Raw genomic sequence first — 17,778 nt, 5'->3', positions numbered from 1 at the left:
CAGGAAAGGGACCTTCCCCAAACACAGATTCCAAAGGACACTACATAGACCAAGGAGGGTATCCTCCTCCTCTTACACAGCCTCGCAGCCAGTGGACCCTGCCTGCTTCTCTCTCTCAGAGCATAGCACTCTGCCTAGTGTCCTTCCAGTTCACAAACTCTCCCAAGGTGCAGGTGCTGGCCCCACGAGCCCAGCACCAAGTGTTCTAAGTCATATGTCAGATTGTCAAGATCATTTCTTTATAGGTTGACATTTAGCTTAATAAATAAATAAACCCAGAACTCAAAGGGAACCCGTTGCAAATAGCATAGATCAACAGTGCATCTCTTCCCTAGGAATGACAGCACCATAGTAAGACACTGCCTTTGCATGGTATGGTAGCATGATTTTTGCTTGTGGGAAAACTCAATCTTTTATCAGGACCTCTTGGACTTCTCAATGGCTCCCTTTCGACACAGTAGCACTTAACAAGAATGTTTCCCTTTGGAAGTAAAATTCTCCTTTCAGAAGACTGATATAGTGTGTATATTTGCTTACCATTTGCAAGCTGAGATCAGGATGGGGTGGGATCGTGATTTTTGCATGGAATGAATTTATTTTGTGCGTGCTGTTCACACATCTGGACCTAGTTTTTCTGTTGATGCCATTGCTAATTTTCCATTTTTGTAAAGTAGCTTCTGCTATCAAGGTCAGCAATTCTATGTGCTTTAGAAAGCTAATTTCTGGTTTCCTACTGTGAGTTTTCTTTCTCTTATAACCAGTATAGTACCACAGACATTACTTGCAAAACTACCACTGATAGTGTGATTCTTAGCCAACAAATATGTGTGCTCTTAAAGTATGTTGAGTTTTTCTGTCTACATGTGGTTTGTGTGCATTTTCACGGTGGGGAGGGGTGCAGATATTCCTTTAGCTGCTTTGAATATTTAATCCAGTCATCACAAGGCATAAATGACTTCAGTATTTTACTTGTCTTAATTTTCAAGTGTCATTTCACAGTCTCCATACATGAATTTGTTTATTGTGGGGTACAAGCCTGCGATGAATGTGTATATAGAACATTATTAATTCCTATAAGGCTGGAAATTAAATGGCTGCATGATGGAAATTTAGAAGAAAAAAAAAGCAGAAACTTGAATTCATTAAGCATGTTTAGGGGAAGAATAGAATCTTAACTCGGTGCCTCTGTCTGCAATGTGGAAACCTTCAACCTTGTTCACCAAAATTGTATTATACCTGTATATATATAAATATAGTGAACCCGACACCACCAGTTTTAAGTCTCTGGTAACCAAATTAAAATAAATAATCCACAAAATAACACGTATGTTCACCCGATCTTTGTCTCTCATGTTAGTGAAGACCATCAGAATGACCATAAATTTCATTACTTTGGATGGACTTCAAATTACGAAATGCCCTTGTGCTTTTCATTGGCTATAGTACAGCACTGTTGCTTTAGCTGTGCTTTCCCAGGATAAGAAGGCCTTGGTGTTTTTACCGCATAAACTTTGTCAGAAGTCAGCTCTGAAGACCATTTCATTTTCCTACTTTTGGGCTGGAATAAGACAAAGCAAAGAGGAAGCATAACAACAAAGGAATCCGTGACATTTTTGTTACTATATGATAACCAAAACAATATGAGTTCACTGGTGAACGAATTTATAAACCCTTCTATTTTGGTCTTGCACTTGTGTGAGGGAAAATGGCTTTAATTTATTTGGAGGTATTTATTAGCCGTGTTTTTGGTTGTGAAAATAAATCTCTAAATAGCACAATTGTGTGTGTCTAATGTAGACACTTAAAAAACACAAAAAGACCCCCAAAAGTTATTATGTGGTTTTCTTCCAAGACACTGTAATAAACAGTGACTTAAGAGAATAGATTCTGACACTTCTCAAGAAATCATTTTTCCATGAAAATTTCAAGGCTAATGGATTTATGCATATTTTAAAATTCTACTTGCCTTAGCATCTTTTGGCTCAGAGACGACACGTCACTGGCTGGCATAGGTCAACGACAATTTTACTTTTCAGAAGGGCCAGAGAATAATTTACTCCACATGTAATACGTACTCAGATAATCCAATAGGGAAAGATTGTTTAAATAGTTTTAGTCCCTTTCTGATCATCTGATTCAGTAGGCTGGGTGACGATATGCCATCTAAGCCATAATTCTTGAAATTAAAGAAAAAAAAACCAGTGGCTGCACTTGATCATAAATCATTTAAAACTATTATTTCCTGCTGAAACCAAGTGTTACACTAGAGCACGGCAATGGCATACAGAGGCAACACATACCAGATTCTTCTGTGTTCTACCTTCAAAACAATCTTTCATTTGAAATGTAAGTGTTTAAGCTTTTTAGGAGTTAGTGCAATAAGAGAATGTGAATATGTTGAGACCTTTCCAGATGCTGTTACTGTTACTTTGTCGTTAACAAATGCTTTAGGAGAAGCCTCTCAAAATGTTTTTGCTTAAAATTGAAAGCCTGTCTGTTGAATTGCAAGTCTCCCTTCAGTTTGTGTATGTCACCAAGGAGAGGTTCTTTGAGTTGATGTTATACCTGTGCCACTTGTATGTAGCTTCAAGTATAATTTTTAGCGTTTACATTTCGAGCTGAGATCTTGATTAAATGAGTCAATATACCACTGCCACAGCTGAGGGACCAAGTTTTGGGATGCACAGTGTTATAGACAGCAAGCAAAGCAAACAAAATTGATCCTCACATACGCCATCCTCCTGTGTCATTTTATGGCTGTTTTGTGTTTTTTTCCCAGTTATTTATTATTGATAATAACTTACTTTTTCTTACATTCTGTTGTAAATAAAGTACAAAGCAATCTTCTTTCCAAGTGTAGCTTCCTCTCTCTCTTTCTCAGATCTTCCCAAGGGAATGTTAACTATTGGGAACTTGGGGGTTGATGGGAAAGAAGCTATCAAGGGAGAAAGAACAAGCCAAAGGCTGGTACTTAGACCCAGTTCTAGGGGACTTGTGTGCAAAGAAGCCTGGCCTGCTAATAGGCGTATGGTGTCTTCAGGGCTGGGCCCTTGGTTAGAAATGCCTGGGTGCCAGCTCTAACTATCCAGCCAAAAAATACCCAAGGTGAATATAACCCAGTGGGATACACATGCAAACTCATCCATCCACCCATCAGGTGCTTGGTTACCCCTCATCAAATGTGAGGCAAGGGTCTTGAGTGGTAACCAAGATAAAGCATCCCCCAGGGAATTTGTAGGAACACCACCTGAGGGGGTCACCAGATTCTCTCCACCGCAGGGCAAGCCAGGTAAGCTGAGCTGAAATGACTGATCTGACGGTGGTTTCTCCATCTCAAGTAGCTCCTGTTGTTCACAAAAGCGTCCTCTGGGGACAGGAAGAGGAGCACAGAAATGCTTTAGCACCCATTTTTCAATAGGCTCCTCGGAGCTTAAGCAGAGACACACCTCTCCCTCCTATTCAATCCTGTAACGCATGTTACAGGATTTTTTTAAATTGAAGTACAGTTGATTTACAATGTGTTACTTTCTGCTGTACAGCAAAGTGATTCAGTTATACATATACATATATATATTCTTTTTCATATTCTTTTCCCTTATGGCTTATCACAGGATATTGAATATAGTTCCCTGTGCTGTGCAATAGGACCTTGTTGTTTATCCATTCTATATATAATAGTTTGCATCTGCTAATCCCAAACTCCCAATCCTCCCTCCCCCACCCCCATCCCCCTTGGCAACCACAAGTCTATTCTCTATGTGAGTCTGTTTCTGATTTGTAGATATGTTCACTTGTATTATTTTTTAGATTCCACGTATAAGTGATATCATATGGTATTTGTCTTTCTCTGTCCGACTTACTTCACTTAGTATGATCAACTCTAGGCCCATCCATGTTGCTGCAAATGGCATTATTTCATTCTTTTTGATGGCCGAGTAATATTCTGTTGTATATATGTACCACATCTTCTTTATCCATTCCTCTGTCGATGGACATTTAGATTGCTTCCATGTCTTGGCTATTGTGAATACTGCTGCTGTGAACATAGGGGTGCATGTATCTTTTTGAATTAGATCTTTGTCTGGGTATATGCCAAGGAACATCCACATTGTGTGCCTTAATCTCTGATTGTGCCAGGCCACAGCTTCCTCTAACAGTGCACTATAACTACACTGAAGATGGTTGCCAGATCATGTACACTAATTCACTTAATTAAAACATGCTTGAGTTTCAAGCTGCAAATTCACCATTACCACTCCTGCCCTGCCATTTTTTAAAATTTTTATTTATTTATTTATTTATTTATTTATTTTTGGCTGCATTGTGTCTTCGTTGCTGCGGCGCAGGCTTCAGCAGTTGTGGCACGTGCTGCCCTGCCTTTTCATTTGTTCTTCAAAACACACGAACTTCCCACACATAGTTGCTGGCTGAAAGCGAACTCAGTACAGCCAGGCTGGCTGTTTCTTCCTGGGGCCAAACTATATAGGTTGCCTGATGTTAAATGTATAGATATTTATCCCATCACCAGTTTCCCTGTACAGCTTTTAATCATGATGTTATCTCATTTGAGTGTTACTCTTAGATTTCTGCACACCCACATTCTTTTCTAAAACTTCCTGTTTCCTTCACTATATTCACTTGGGATTTTTTGCCTCCAACTTCCAACTGTACCTTGGCCTCTCAGGTTTAAGATCAATCATGTATCGTTTCTCCTAGCCCTGATCTGAAATATCCCTAAATGAAAATTTTAGTCTCAAGCCTGAAGCTTTGATGGCTTTGGAACAACAATCAACCTATGTGTACGTGTACATTCGTGTGCATGTGCGTGCGTGTGTGTGTGTGAGCCTGTAACTTGTGTGGCTGATCCAGACAAGCCCTGTTTACAAGTTTATTATATTGACTTTCTCTGCTTAATTTTTAGCCCTCTAGTATTCCACACCTCCATAAATTCTCCCTTTTCTACAGCATCTAATCTAGTAGGATATCTCCTTCAAGTCCAAACATTTAACTACTTCTTCACTTGGGAAAACTGGAAACGGCCTGGAACTAACTTTGCCTTAATGTTCTTGCCCGGTGCCAGCATGGAGGACTTGAGCTAATAAGTAGCCAAAGAAACTGGACATGGCCTCAGGTCCTTCTGAATCCAGCCATTCGGTACAGCAACATTACACAGCTGAATCAAACACCTGGAATTTAGGGGATAATTATGTTTAACTAGAAGTACCAGCTGTCTTCACTAAAGGCAGACACTAAGGACCGGGAATCATCATTTCCCCCTCTTTTAACTTATAGAAAGGAGATTTGGCCATCTGTTACTCAAGGGTGTTTGAGGGCAGACAAATCTGGACCTTTGTGATTTTTTTTAAAAAATCGTATTCCAAAATTACTTTCCTGCGCCCAAGGGATTCTGCATGCAAGATGCTGACAGTTTACTGCTCTTTAGCAACCCTTGGGACTCACTCTGTGATCTTTAGCACACAAGTGATTATATTCAGAGCAGTCCAAAGATAGCTTCCTGCTCTCCATGTGCAGTCTGCTGTTAAAGCCAGTCATCAGTACTAACGTGTGCTGTACCTCTTCCCAGAACACAGCTTGGAAATTTAGAAACATGTCTACGAGTTTGAATTTTCCCACTCTTATCTTAGGGTTATTCCATTTCTTTGCATCTTGTTAAAATCTATTATACAGACCCAAGATCGTGAATTTTCTTTTCACCTTCATTAAGTACTTTGGAATTTGCTCTTTCTTCTGTGGAAGGTAGCTCATAGATACATACCTTTCTACAAAACACTTCAAGGATTTTGAATTATTTTATAAACACCTTTACATTTGGTACATAGCATGGCCATCATTTTCATAGCTGTGTAATATTCCATTGGGTTGGAAATCTATCATTTACTTAAACATTCCTTTAGTATTTGGCATATAGGTTATTTTCTGGATTTTGTTATATAGGGTTGTTAGGAACATCTTTGTAATATAGTTTATGTCTTTTTTTAAAAGATTTTTTGATGTGGACCATTTTTTAAAGTCTTTATTGAATTTGTTACAATGTTGCTTCTGTTTTATGTTTTGGTTTTCTGGCCACATGGCATGTGGGATCTTAGCTCCCTGACCAGGGATCGAACTTGCACCCCCTGCAATAGAAGGCCATGTCTTAACCACTGGACCACCAGGGAAGTCCCTATGTCTTCTTTCTAATTATTTGTTTTGGATAAATTCCCAGAAATTGAATTACTAGGTCAAAGGATATAAATATTTTTATGACTTTGAGTGTTTACTGACAATATCTCTTCTGTAGAAAATTGTACCAATTTACAATTCCACTGAGAGCGTATGAATAAGGACATTTGTCTTTTTTTTTTTTTTTTTTTTTTGCGGTACGCGGGCCTCTCACTGTTGTGGCCTCTCCCGTTGTGGAGCACAGGCTCCGGACATACAGGCTCAGCGGCCATGGCTCATGGGCCCAGCCGCTCCGCGGCATGTGGGATCTTCCCGGAGCAGGGCACGAACCCGTGTCCCCTGCATCGGCAGGCGGACTCTCAACCACTGCGCTACCAGGGAAGCCCCTAGAACATTTGTCTTTTTAAACAAGTATTTGTAGTTTTAAAATTTCACTATTCTCAAGCTATTAAGCAATGGCTAGCATCCACTTCCCACGTAAGTCCTTTGTTTGTTTAATATCTTAATACTCTCTTTTGGGGTGTTCATATGATGAAGGGCAAGTCTAGACAAAGAAGTTCTCTGATTTATTTAAATGTTCAGTGCCTTCCCTAGCTTAGAAATGTTGACTGGCTACTACAGAAAGAAAAGCATAAGGAATTGCATTTAATTGAATAAACAAACATCAATTTTTTTAATTTAATTTTTATTTTATGTAGGGGTATAGTTGATTTACAATGTTGTGTTAGTTTCAGGTGTACAGCAAAGTGGTTCAGTTATACATATGCATATATCCATTCTTTTTCAGGTTCTTTTCCTGTACAGGTTATTACAGAACATTAAGTAGAGTTCCCTATGCTATACAGTAGGTCCTTGTTGATTATCTATTTTACATATTCTATTGTGTATATGTTAATCCCAACCTCCTAATTTATCCCTCCCCACAGGCTTTCCCCTTTGGTAACCATAAATTTGTTTCCAGAGTCTGTTTCTGAACAAATATCAATTTTAAGTGATTTTGTTTTCAAGCTTTCATTGATAACAAACATTTAATGCATTTTTACTTGAGTATTTCCTGAAAACTACCATATATGTGCCAACAAGTTTTGTTTGGTTGGTTTTTCTGCTTGTTTTTTTTAACCAAGAGAGAATCAAATTAAAAACTCGAGAATTTTAGTTTAGAATCAGTGATTTCCTGGTTCTAATAGAACCTTGGTAAGGACAGAGCAGAGTCCTTTCAAAGTCTTTTCATTTAACTTCTTGGAAAGAATGCGATGATGGATTGCACACATGCTCCAAAAAGGAAGGTAACAGTCTGTGTGTCGTCCCCTCCTGAGCCACGTGAGAGTCATTCCTGGGAAATAGAGAATTTTTCTCAGGGAGAATGGCCATTTCTCACTCATAATAAGGACAAGGTATCAGGTTTACCCGCAAGTTAGTTCAGAATCTGACTGCAGTCTTTACTTTTTTGTTGTCAGTGTAGTGTGTTTAATATTTATTTATTTTATTTATTTTTTTGGCTGTGTCAGATCTTAGTTGCAGCATGCAGGGTCTTTGTTGAGGCATGTGAGATCTTTCACTGTGGTGCAGGCTTCTCTCTAGTAGTGGCGTGCGGATTTTCTCTCTCTAATTGTGGCACGCAGGGTCCAGAGCTCGTGGGCTCTGTAGTTGAGGCACGTGGGCTCAGTAGTTGTGGAGAGCGGGCTTAGTTGCCCCGCAGTGTGTGGGATCTTATTTCCCCGACCAGGGATCAAACCTGTGTCCCTTGCATTGGAAGGCAGATTCTTTACCACTGGACCACCAGGGAAGTCCCAGTTTTTGTGCTGATGTCAACTTTCTATTTTGAAATAATTATAGATGCAAAGGAAGTTACAAAGAAATGTACATGGATGTCCTATACACACTTAACCCAGCCTCCCCCAATGATAACAGCTTGTATAACTACCATACAATATCACAACCAAGAAACTGACATGGGTACAATCCATAAAACTTACTCAGATTTCACCAGTTTTACCTGCACCCTTTTGTGTGTGTGCAAGTGTGTATGTGTTTGGTTCTATGCAATTTTATCACCTGTTTAGCTTCATGTAACTACTGCCACATTCGATACACGGAACTATTCTATCACTGCAGAACTCGCGAATACTGTCCCTTTATAGCCAAGCCCCCTCATCCCAACCCCCTCACCTTGCCCCACAAAACCTTTACTTTTAAAAACAAACAAAGGGCTTCCCTGTTGGCACAGTGGTTAAGAACCCGCCTGCCAATGCAGGGGACACGGGTTCGAGCCCTGGTCTGGGAAGATCCCACATGCCGCAGAGCAACTAAGCCCATGTGCCACAACTACTGAGGCCGTGTGCCACAACTACTGAAGCCCGCGCGCCTAGAGCCTGTGCTCCGCAACAAGAGAAGCCACTGCAATGAGAAGCCTGAGCACCACAATGAAGAGTAGCCCCCACTCACCTCAACTAAAGAAAGCCTGCGCGCAGTGACGAAGATCCAACACAGCCAAAAATAAATTAAATAAATAAATTTATTAAATAAATAAAAATAAAAACAAAATATATCATTGAGGCCATATCAGTTTTTCTTTCTACTAAAACATACTCATTACAGCTTTCAAACATTTTTTTCTTTTGGCTATTTTTAAATTGCGGTAAAATATACAAAGCATAAAATTTACCATTTTAACTATTTGTAAGTGTACAATTCAGTGGCATTAAGTATATTCACAATGCTGTGCAATCATCACCACTCATTTCCATAAATTTTTCATCATCCCAAACAGAAACTCTGTACCCAATAAACAATAACTCCCTATCCTTCCCTCCCTTTAGCCCCCAATAGCCTCTGTTCTACTTTCTGTCTCTATAAATTTGCCTATTCTGGATATTTTCTATAAATGGAATCATACAATATTTGTCCTTGTGTATCTAGCTTATGTCACTTTGCATAATGTTTTCAAGTTCCGTTCATTTTATAGCCTGTATCAGACATTTTAAAGGATTGTTTTGTGAGAGAAAACTATCTGATAAGCCGGTAAACATACTTTCCTGTGTATTGCATTTTTTAACAGAAGTTTTCTAAAGCTGTGTGATGTTGGCAAATCACTTCATCTTTCTGAGCGTTCATTTCTTCAAGTGTAACAGTAAGTGGCATATTTTATATCTTAATGGCAGGTATGTAAAAATAAGATTGCCACTTGGTAACAGAAGCTGCTGCTGAAGAATCATGAGAAAAAGAGAGGGTACAGGCAAATTCAAATAAAAGCTCCATGATAAAGAGCAGGTAGGGACTTCCCTGGTGGTGCAGTGGTTAAGAATCCACCTGCCAATGCAGGAGACACGGGTTCAAGCCCTAGTCCAGGAAGATCCCATGTGCCGTGGAGCAACTAAGCCCACGCGCAACAACTACTGAAGCCTGCGTGCCTAGAGCCTGTGCACCGCAACTACTGAGCCCGTGCACCACAACCACTGAGCCCGTGTGCTGCAGCTACTGAAGCCCGTGCACAAAGAGCCCGTGCTCCGCAACAGAAGCCACCGCAATGAGAAGCCCACGCAGTGCAAGGAAGACCCAACGCAGCCAAAAATAAATAAATAACATTTAAGAACTTAAAAAAAAGAGCAGGTAGCTCATGAGGAAGTGAGGATGGCTGTTCCCTAGAGCTCCATTATTATGTGAGCTCCTTTCATTTTGAGTCTATTTTGAGTGAGTCTCTTCCTTTCAACCACACGAGGTAGCTAAAAGCAGTTGGGAAGTAGGTTGAAATGTCATTTCTAGAAACAAGTTTTCCAAAGGAAACTTATGTAAGAAATGCAAATTTGTATTCCTTTTCTAGGACTTAAACAAACATTAACAACACCTCAAGTAAAAAGAATGGTGTTTCAAGAATAAGGTGAAAGATGTTTCTGCTCGAAAAGAATGGTACAGATGAATCCAGACATGCAAAACCTGCTTCATTTCCATGCATGCAAGTTGTAAAATAATTATGTTTTACTCCAGTAAAGAGAATTAAATGAGGGTGCTTCGATTTTTAAAACAACAGCAACAAACTGACTAATTCAGTTTATCTGGTGGGTCAATAGTGTGTTATATTCAGATTCTTTTGAGCAATATGATGTTACTGTCAGAATATAAAAATGTCAAAAACTTCCCTTTTTTCTGATATGCTAGGTCTAATTTACATCTAGATGAAAAAGCTTTTTAGCATAATAAGATACCCTCCCCAACCTGATGAATAGCTTTTGAGCCAGATCTGATTAGTACACAGAAAAGTTTAAGAGAAAGGCCAAAACTTTGTTAATTTGTTTTGCTAAGTAATACCAGCACCTCAGCGGAAACTCTTCATTGATTCCTTTTAAATAAAATTAAACCAAATGTACCCAGAGAAGCATCCATAGCTTAAACATTAGCCTCTTCAAATCTGGATCCAAATATGAATCAATTGTTTTCATTGTTTTGGGTGAGTTCCTTTCCTTCCCCCCCTCACTGCATCTTCCTTGATTCTTCAAGTGAAAACCAAGGAAAGGTGGATTAAAAAGTAAAATCTTCCGAGGGGACAATCTGAGAGTCTTTCTTCCCAGAGGGAGTGTTGGAACCTATAAAGGGGACCCCTAAGATGTCACGTGGTATTCTCTTCTTTCCTATTTGGAGGCATTTGCTATTTTACTTTCCTCTAAAAGGTGGTCTCCAGCTCAAACATCTGGGTTATTCATAATGGCTGTACACATAATGGCTCTCTAACCCTAGTCCCAGCCTCCATAATGCCTGCCACTGGGTCTCCAAGACCTTCCCTCAAGTCCACCTCCCCATCGCCTACCCCCACTGAGACAATGGAAGCCACCACCCTTGTCTAGATTCTAGCAGATAAAGATGTCTTTCTGGGACTTCCCTGGTGGCCCAGTGGTTGGGAGTCTGCCTGCCAATGCAGGGGACATGGTTTGGAGCCCTGGTCTGGGAGGATCCCACATGCTGCGGAGCAACTAAGCCCGTGTGCCACAACTACTGAGCCTGTGCTCTAGAGCCTGAGAGCCACAACTACTGAGCCCACGTGCCAAAAAAAAAAGAAGAAAAAAAGATGTCTTTCTGACATCCCAAACTGTAGAAAACATTTTCCTATTGAACCATGTTCTCTGGGGTTTTGAACGCTAACATAAAGGTGATACTCATGGTCCTTCAGCTGCACTGAGGTTTGCCTGGTTTCCCTAAAGAGCGTGAGGAAATTTGGACTGAGTTCAAAACAATTGACTCTCAAACTAGCTTTGGGAACGTAGCTCTTCTAGAGTTTGGGGATTCCTTGTGTGTGTGCATATTTTTAATAACACTTATAGATACTAATTAAATGTAATTCAGGGAAGAAGTCATCTGTTTTTTGAGATAATGAATTTAATTTTACTGGAATTAAATCTAATTTAGTTCCATAAAAAATAATTTATTGATATGAAAACACTACATAAACTGCAAAATTCTAAGCATAAGTGGCCACTCTATTTCCAAACATTAAAATTTAGATGAGAAAAAAAACTAGGTATAACTAACATTTGCCATGAAGAGAGCCCCCCAAAAAAATGTTTAGCAGAAAAGTGGAAATGTTTATGTCAAAAGCACCAACCCTCTTGCTCCTTTCCTACTGACTTCATTACTAAGACAAAACGTAAGCAATTTATAAATCTGTATTTATACAAAAAAAGGTAGTCAACTAAAAGTTTAGGTTAAGAATAGAATGAAATTATTTTGGAGGGCTGGTTGAGGAGGAGGGGCTTAGTTGCATTGCTTGTCTTTAATCCATACACACCCTCATACTTACTCATGGGACATGGGAGTGATGGGAAACAATTCCCAGAGAGCTGAACAGGGGCCTAGCCCAGACCCACTTGACCTTTCCCTTAGAAGTAATTCCACAAATAAGCCCATCAGTACCCACCCCCAGGCTGCCCCATTTGCCAGACCAAATAGAGTTTAGGAGTAGAAAGAGTTTAAGCAGCCTCAAACCTCTTCTTTAACCCCATCCCCAAAACGTTGAGGCAAACTATTAAGTTACCCTCCTCCTAGGCTGACCTGGGTGCTTTATCTTCAGCCTGCATCCCCTCCTGACCCTCCTAGTGAACTGGGTCACAGGGCCAATCTCGGCTTTGGTCCTCATTCTTCATTCTGATCCTGATATAATTTATTCTATAATCTAATACAGTCTTTCATCCTTTTTTTCTTTTTCCTTTCCTTCCTTCCTTCCTTTTTTCCTTTCATGGTGCCTGTTATGTAGCAGACACTAGGAGAGCACAGGGGACACAGAAGTGAGCAAAAATAAATCTGGTCTCTCACCTTATTGTTTAATGGAAAAAATATATAATACTTACATAATCACACAAATAAATGTGTAACTGCTACTTGATACAGGGTCAGTGAAGGAAAGTTACATCATACTAGGAGAGCATAGAACACAAGGAAAAGAGGGCTATTCAGTGGAGACTGAGATGTGAAAAGTATGCGGCAGTTAGTTGATTTAGGAGAAGCTAAAAGCATTCCCAGCAAAGGAAATAGCATGTACAAAGGCCCTGAGGTGGGAGAGGGCATAGCCTATTCCAAAACAATATAGCTTGAGTCAGGAAACAAGAGATATTTGATGAGAGATGAGGCAGGAAAGAGTAATAGGGGTCAGATCTTGCAAAGCCCTTGTGGAAAAGGTTGCCAGATTTACCAAATAAAAATGCAGGATGGGGACTTCCTTGGTGGTCCAGTGGTTAAGACTCTGCATTTCCACTGCAGGGGGTGCATGTTCGATCCCTGTTCGGGGAACCAAGATCCTGAGTACTGCATGGCATGGCCAAAAAACAGGATGCCAGGTTGAATTTAATTTCGGATACGCAATGAATAATTGCATAGGATATATTTATACTAAAAAATTATGTGTTATCTGAAATTCAGATTCAACTGGGCATCCTGTGTTTTGTTTGGCAGCCCTACTTGTGGGTCAGGTAAGGATTTGATCTTGTTCATCTTGAGACCAAGGTATTAAAGTATTTTAAGCAGAGGTGGCATAATCTGATTAGAATTGTAAATAGATCATACTGGCTACAGATTGGAAGGGGGCAAGTGGAGAAGCAGGGAGACAAGGAAGCAATTACAGTGGCCAAGTAAGAGGGGCTTGGACTTGAGGGGTGGCGGTGGAGAAGGAGAGAGGTGAGCCACTGGAGCGAATTTTAGAAGATAAAATCAACAGCACTTGGGATCTACTCGGTTCCCATTGCTTTAGACACCTTCCATGTGCCGATGAGGCCCAAATCTACATCTCCAACCTGAGCCTCTGCCAGGGATGCCAGGATCCGATGAGCTACCCACTTATTTGGCATCTCAAACTGAACACAGTCAAAATAGAACTCTGGGTCTACCTCCACAAACCACTCCCTGCAAAATCATCTCCTTCCCCCTGTCAGTAAAGAACATCCCAACCCACCTGGTCCCTCAGGCAAACATGCCCTTAATTCCTCTCTTCCTCTCACTGCCACACTCAATCTATCCGCCATCCTGTTGACCCTACCCACTAAATCCCATCCTGAATTGGTGCATTTTTTTTCTATCTCCACTATTATCACCTACCACAAACCACCGTCTGTTGCATCTAGAACAATGAGCCTCAAAACTGGTATATCTATTTCTACTTTTATTCACCTCTGAACCATTCTCCACTTGGGAGCAAGGATGATCTTTTCAAAACAGAAGTCAGACCTTAGCTTAACACCCTTCAATGACTCCTTATTGCATTTAGAATATGCCAACTCCTCATCCAGCTTACAGAGAGCCCTACAAAATTAAGGTCCCTGCCTGCCTCAATCTCATCATCATCTAGTCTCCCCCTCACCTGACCCCTTCTTGTCCATCAAATCTCAGTGGAAAGGTCTCATCTTTAGGGAGACTTTTCTTGAGCAGATTGTCTCCCACCACTGAACTGCGAGTTCTCTGAGAAAAGGAACTCCCCCTGTCTCCTTCGCTGTGGAATTCACAACTCCTAGGCACTCATCAGTATTTGGGAAATGAACAAGTGCATTGGTACAGTTTGGATCTGGGAGACAAGGGAGGAGTTTCAGGGGTTTCCAACCAGATCTGAAGCCCTGTCCTGCTCTTGCTTCACCCTGATCCTCAGTCCAGTGACTGGAAACTACTTACGGTGACCAGACCTTTCTCAGGGTGTTTATTCATTCACCTGCCAGCACTCCCTTTTACAGAGTTCTGGTCACTGTTCAGGGCTCCCCTGACTTCAACTTGGACCCCTGGTGATGACAAGTGGCCCAGCCCAAACTCTTCCTGAACATTGTTGGGTTTTGTGAGCATTTGACTCTGCCCACCCATCTAAAACCCCTCAACCCAGGTCTTTTCTCCCATTTCCCTATCCTATTGCAATTAAACCACAAATGCTTGCTTGACCTCAAATTCCAAACACAGCCATTGGGTTTTGGCATTCACTGGGAGGGCACTAGCATTAGACTGAAATGTATACAGATTATGAAAAAAGAGCTTAGATTTTTCCTTTATCTCTGATATTTGCTGTGGGAAACATCTTCAGAGGTGTCTGCCTGAGTGCCAGTAATATTGTCCAGTTCATTTCTGTGGCCTCAACGGCATTTTGAGATTCTAAACCTGGAAAACATATCTCAGAGTAACTTAAACCTTTATTTAAGCACCATTAAAACTTCCATATAGGGCTTCCCTGGTGGCACAGTGGTTGAGAGTCCACCTGCCAATGCAGGGGACACGGGTTCGTGCCCCGGTCCGGGAAGATCCCACACGCCGCAGAGCAGCTGGGCCCGTGAGCCGTGGCCGCTGAGCCTGTGCGTCCGGAGCCTGTGCTCCGCAACGGGAGAGGTCACAACAATGAGAGGCCCACGTACCGCAAAAAAAAAAACAAAAAAAAACTTCCATATAATGTGGAGATTTGGTAGAATATATATATCTACCATCCATCTTGTTCTCAGAATGGTGCTTCTAGAAATGTTCCTTTGGCAAAGAATTTACTATATCCCATTCAAGCAATGCACAAGTCATCAACTGGCAACCTTCCATGAAAAATCTATAATGGGTAACATTCTCCCTTTTGAATATGGGCAGGCATCCCTACTATATAATTAGATTTATTCATTGTATATTTATCACCTGATTCTATTCTAGGAATTGAATGTGAGAGGCAGTATCTTCCCCCAGCCTTCATAGCTAGGCAGCCAAGCAGCATAAACATGACAAACCATCCAGATAGAATGAACATCCACAGCTCACATTAAAATGTACAGGGTCACAGCTGCCTTTGAAGACCAGCCCTTAAACGTCTCTAACCAGTGATGGATAGCCAGGCCTTGCTCTTGCTCATTGACCTTGATTGATTCATCTTGGAAGTGGAACATTTTGACCCGTTCTTATCTTAGGCTAGGTTGCAGAAGACTCCTAGTGCCCTCATTACAGCTCCTTCCAAAAAGGGCTGCGATCTTCTTAGACTCAAATTTACGGACAAACATGCCAGGGCAGTTCTGGGTTTCTCAATCTGTTAAGTCTTACTTTATCCTAATGGGTCAAGTGCGCTTCCCATTTATTGCAATGGCTTGCCATATAAGGGTGATTTATTCAACAAGCATGTATTCAACTCTTTATATGGATCAGATACAACTGCTGGTGCCATGAATACAAAGATGTAAAGTGACTCATTCAATCAAATGGCACATTTCTTACTGAGTGCCTACGAAGTGCTTGGAAATGAGGATGCATAGGCAGGTAGGACAGATAGGGACCGGCTACCCTCAAGAAGCTTATGATACAGTGGGGGAGCCTAGGTAATGAGCAAACAAATAGATAAAATAGTTTAAAACTGTGATAAAAAGGAAACAGATAAATTGAGTTGGGGGGTGGGGTGGGAGGATGGACACAATTTAGTTGATAACACTGATCCAAAAAGAGAAAGAAACAAAGAAAATTTAAAGATCTATCTCCAGTCGCATAATCTTTTCTAGGGCTAAAAATAAGAGTCAGAGTTGTTCCAATTCTTAGCGTCTGTAAGAAGTTCAGTAGCCTTCCTAGAGCAGCTGTTCTTTTCCTTGCCCTAAGGTCTCTTGGGTACCAGGAAGGTGGGGCTTAGTTTTCACTTCCAAGGTGAAAGCCCTCCCACGTTTGCTTCCTATTTTGACTCCCTCAGGGTCTTTACACCTAGCCCAGACTCCAGAACTCAGGAAAGCTTGCTCCATCTCTCTTTTCTGGAACCAGGAACTTTGATCTCGCCCTTCCCAGGCAGGTAAACTTGATCCTTATACTTGCTCTTCAAGTGCAAGTCTGGGTACAACCCTTGGGAGTCCTGAGGTCCTTTCAGAGAGTCCATGAAGACAAACTCTTCAGATGTTATTTTCCTTTTGGGGAGTACTACGGAGCTCTTTTGGTATGGTATGACATGTGATACCACAATGGACTGAGTGCAGAAGCAGATATGAGAATCTGGTTACCTTTTAAGCCAGACATTAAAGAGATTTGCAAAAATGTAAAACAATGCCACTCTTCTCACTAAATTGTTTCTCAAATTATTTTTTATAAAAACATTATTTATGCTTATATAAAGTTATTTATTTATTTTTTGACTGTGTTCGGTCTTTGTTGCGGTGTGTGGGCTTGTCATTGCAGTGGCTTCTCTTGTTGCAGACCACGGGCTCTAGAGCTCAGGCTCAGTAATTATGGCACATGGGCTTAGTTGCTCCACGGCATGTGGGATCTTCCTGGACCAGGGCTTGAACCTGTGTCCCCAGGCGGATTCTTAACTACTGCACCACCAGGGAAGTCCTATTATTTATGTTAACGTGTTTACATTTATTATTTTCAAATGAATAAATACATATTTCTCAACTCTCCACTCTTAATTTCTAATACAGTTAATATCAATAGATATACCTCATAAAAACAGAAGCTTTTTGCAGTCCTCAATAATTTTTAAGAGTGTAAAGGAATCCTGAAATCACAAAGTTTGAGAACCCCTGTTTTAAAGTCTTCAAGCTGAAGAAGAGGGAAAGCACATGTACAGAATTATGAGTGAACTTTCACTCTTTATTCATTAGTCCCCCAAATATTAATGGGACAGGCACTATGCCAGATACTAGTGATAAATCCAGAGTCCCTTCAAAGAAATAAACATAATGGGGGAAATACATGAGTAACTGGGCTATTCCAGTACTGGATGTACCAATAACACGGGTGCCCTGAATCAGACATTTAATCCAGTCTCAGTCAGGGAAGACTTCCTGGAAGAGGAGGTGTCTAGCCCGGCATCTCAAACATGGGCAGTAGGTGCAAAACACGGTTCAGTAGAGAGACTGTGCTGAGAGAAAAAGAAAGGTTTCACAGAGGCCAGGATGTCTAGGCTGAATCTCACTGTATTTCTTTTCCAAATAACAAAGGGGCCACAAATTCAAAGTCAACCTCCTTAGGCACTTTGAAAAAAAAAAAAAAGACCTATTAGGGCTTCCCTGGTGGCGTAGTGGTTAAGAATCGGCCTGCCAATGCAGGGGACACAGGTTCGAGCCCTGGTCCAGGAAGATCCCACATGCCACGGAACAACTAAGCCCGTGCACCACAACTACTGAGCCTGCGCTCTAG

Source organism: Hyperoodon ampullatus (assembly GCF_949752795.1).
Source record: "Hyperoodon ampullatus genome assembly, chromosome: 19".
NCBI classification, from domain to species: Eukaryota; Metazoa; Chordata; class Mammalia; order Artiodactyla; family Ziphiidae; genus Hyperoodon; species Hyperoodon ampullatus.
This window is presented reverse-complemented; position numbering follows the sequence as displayed.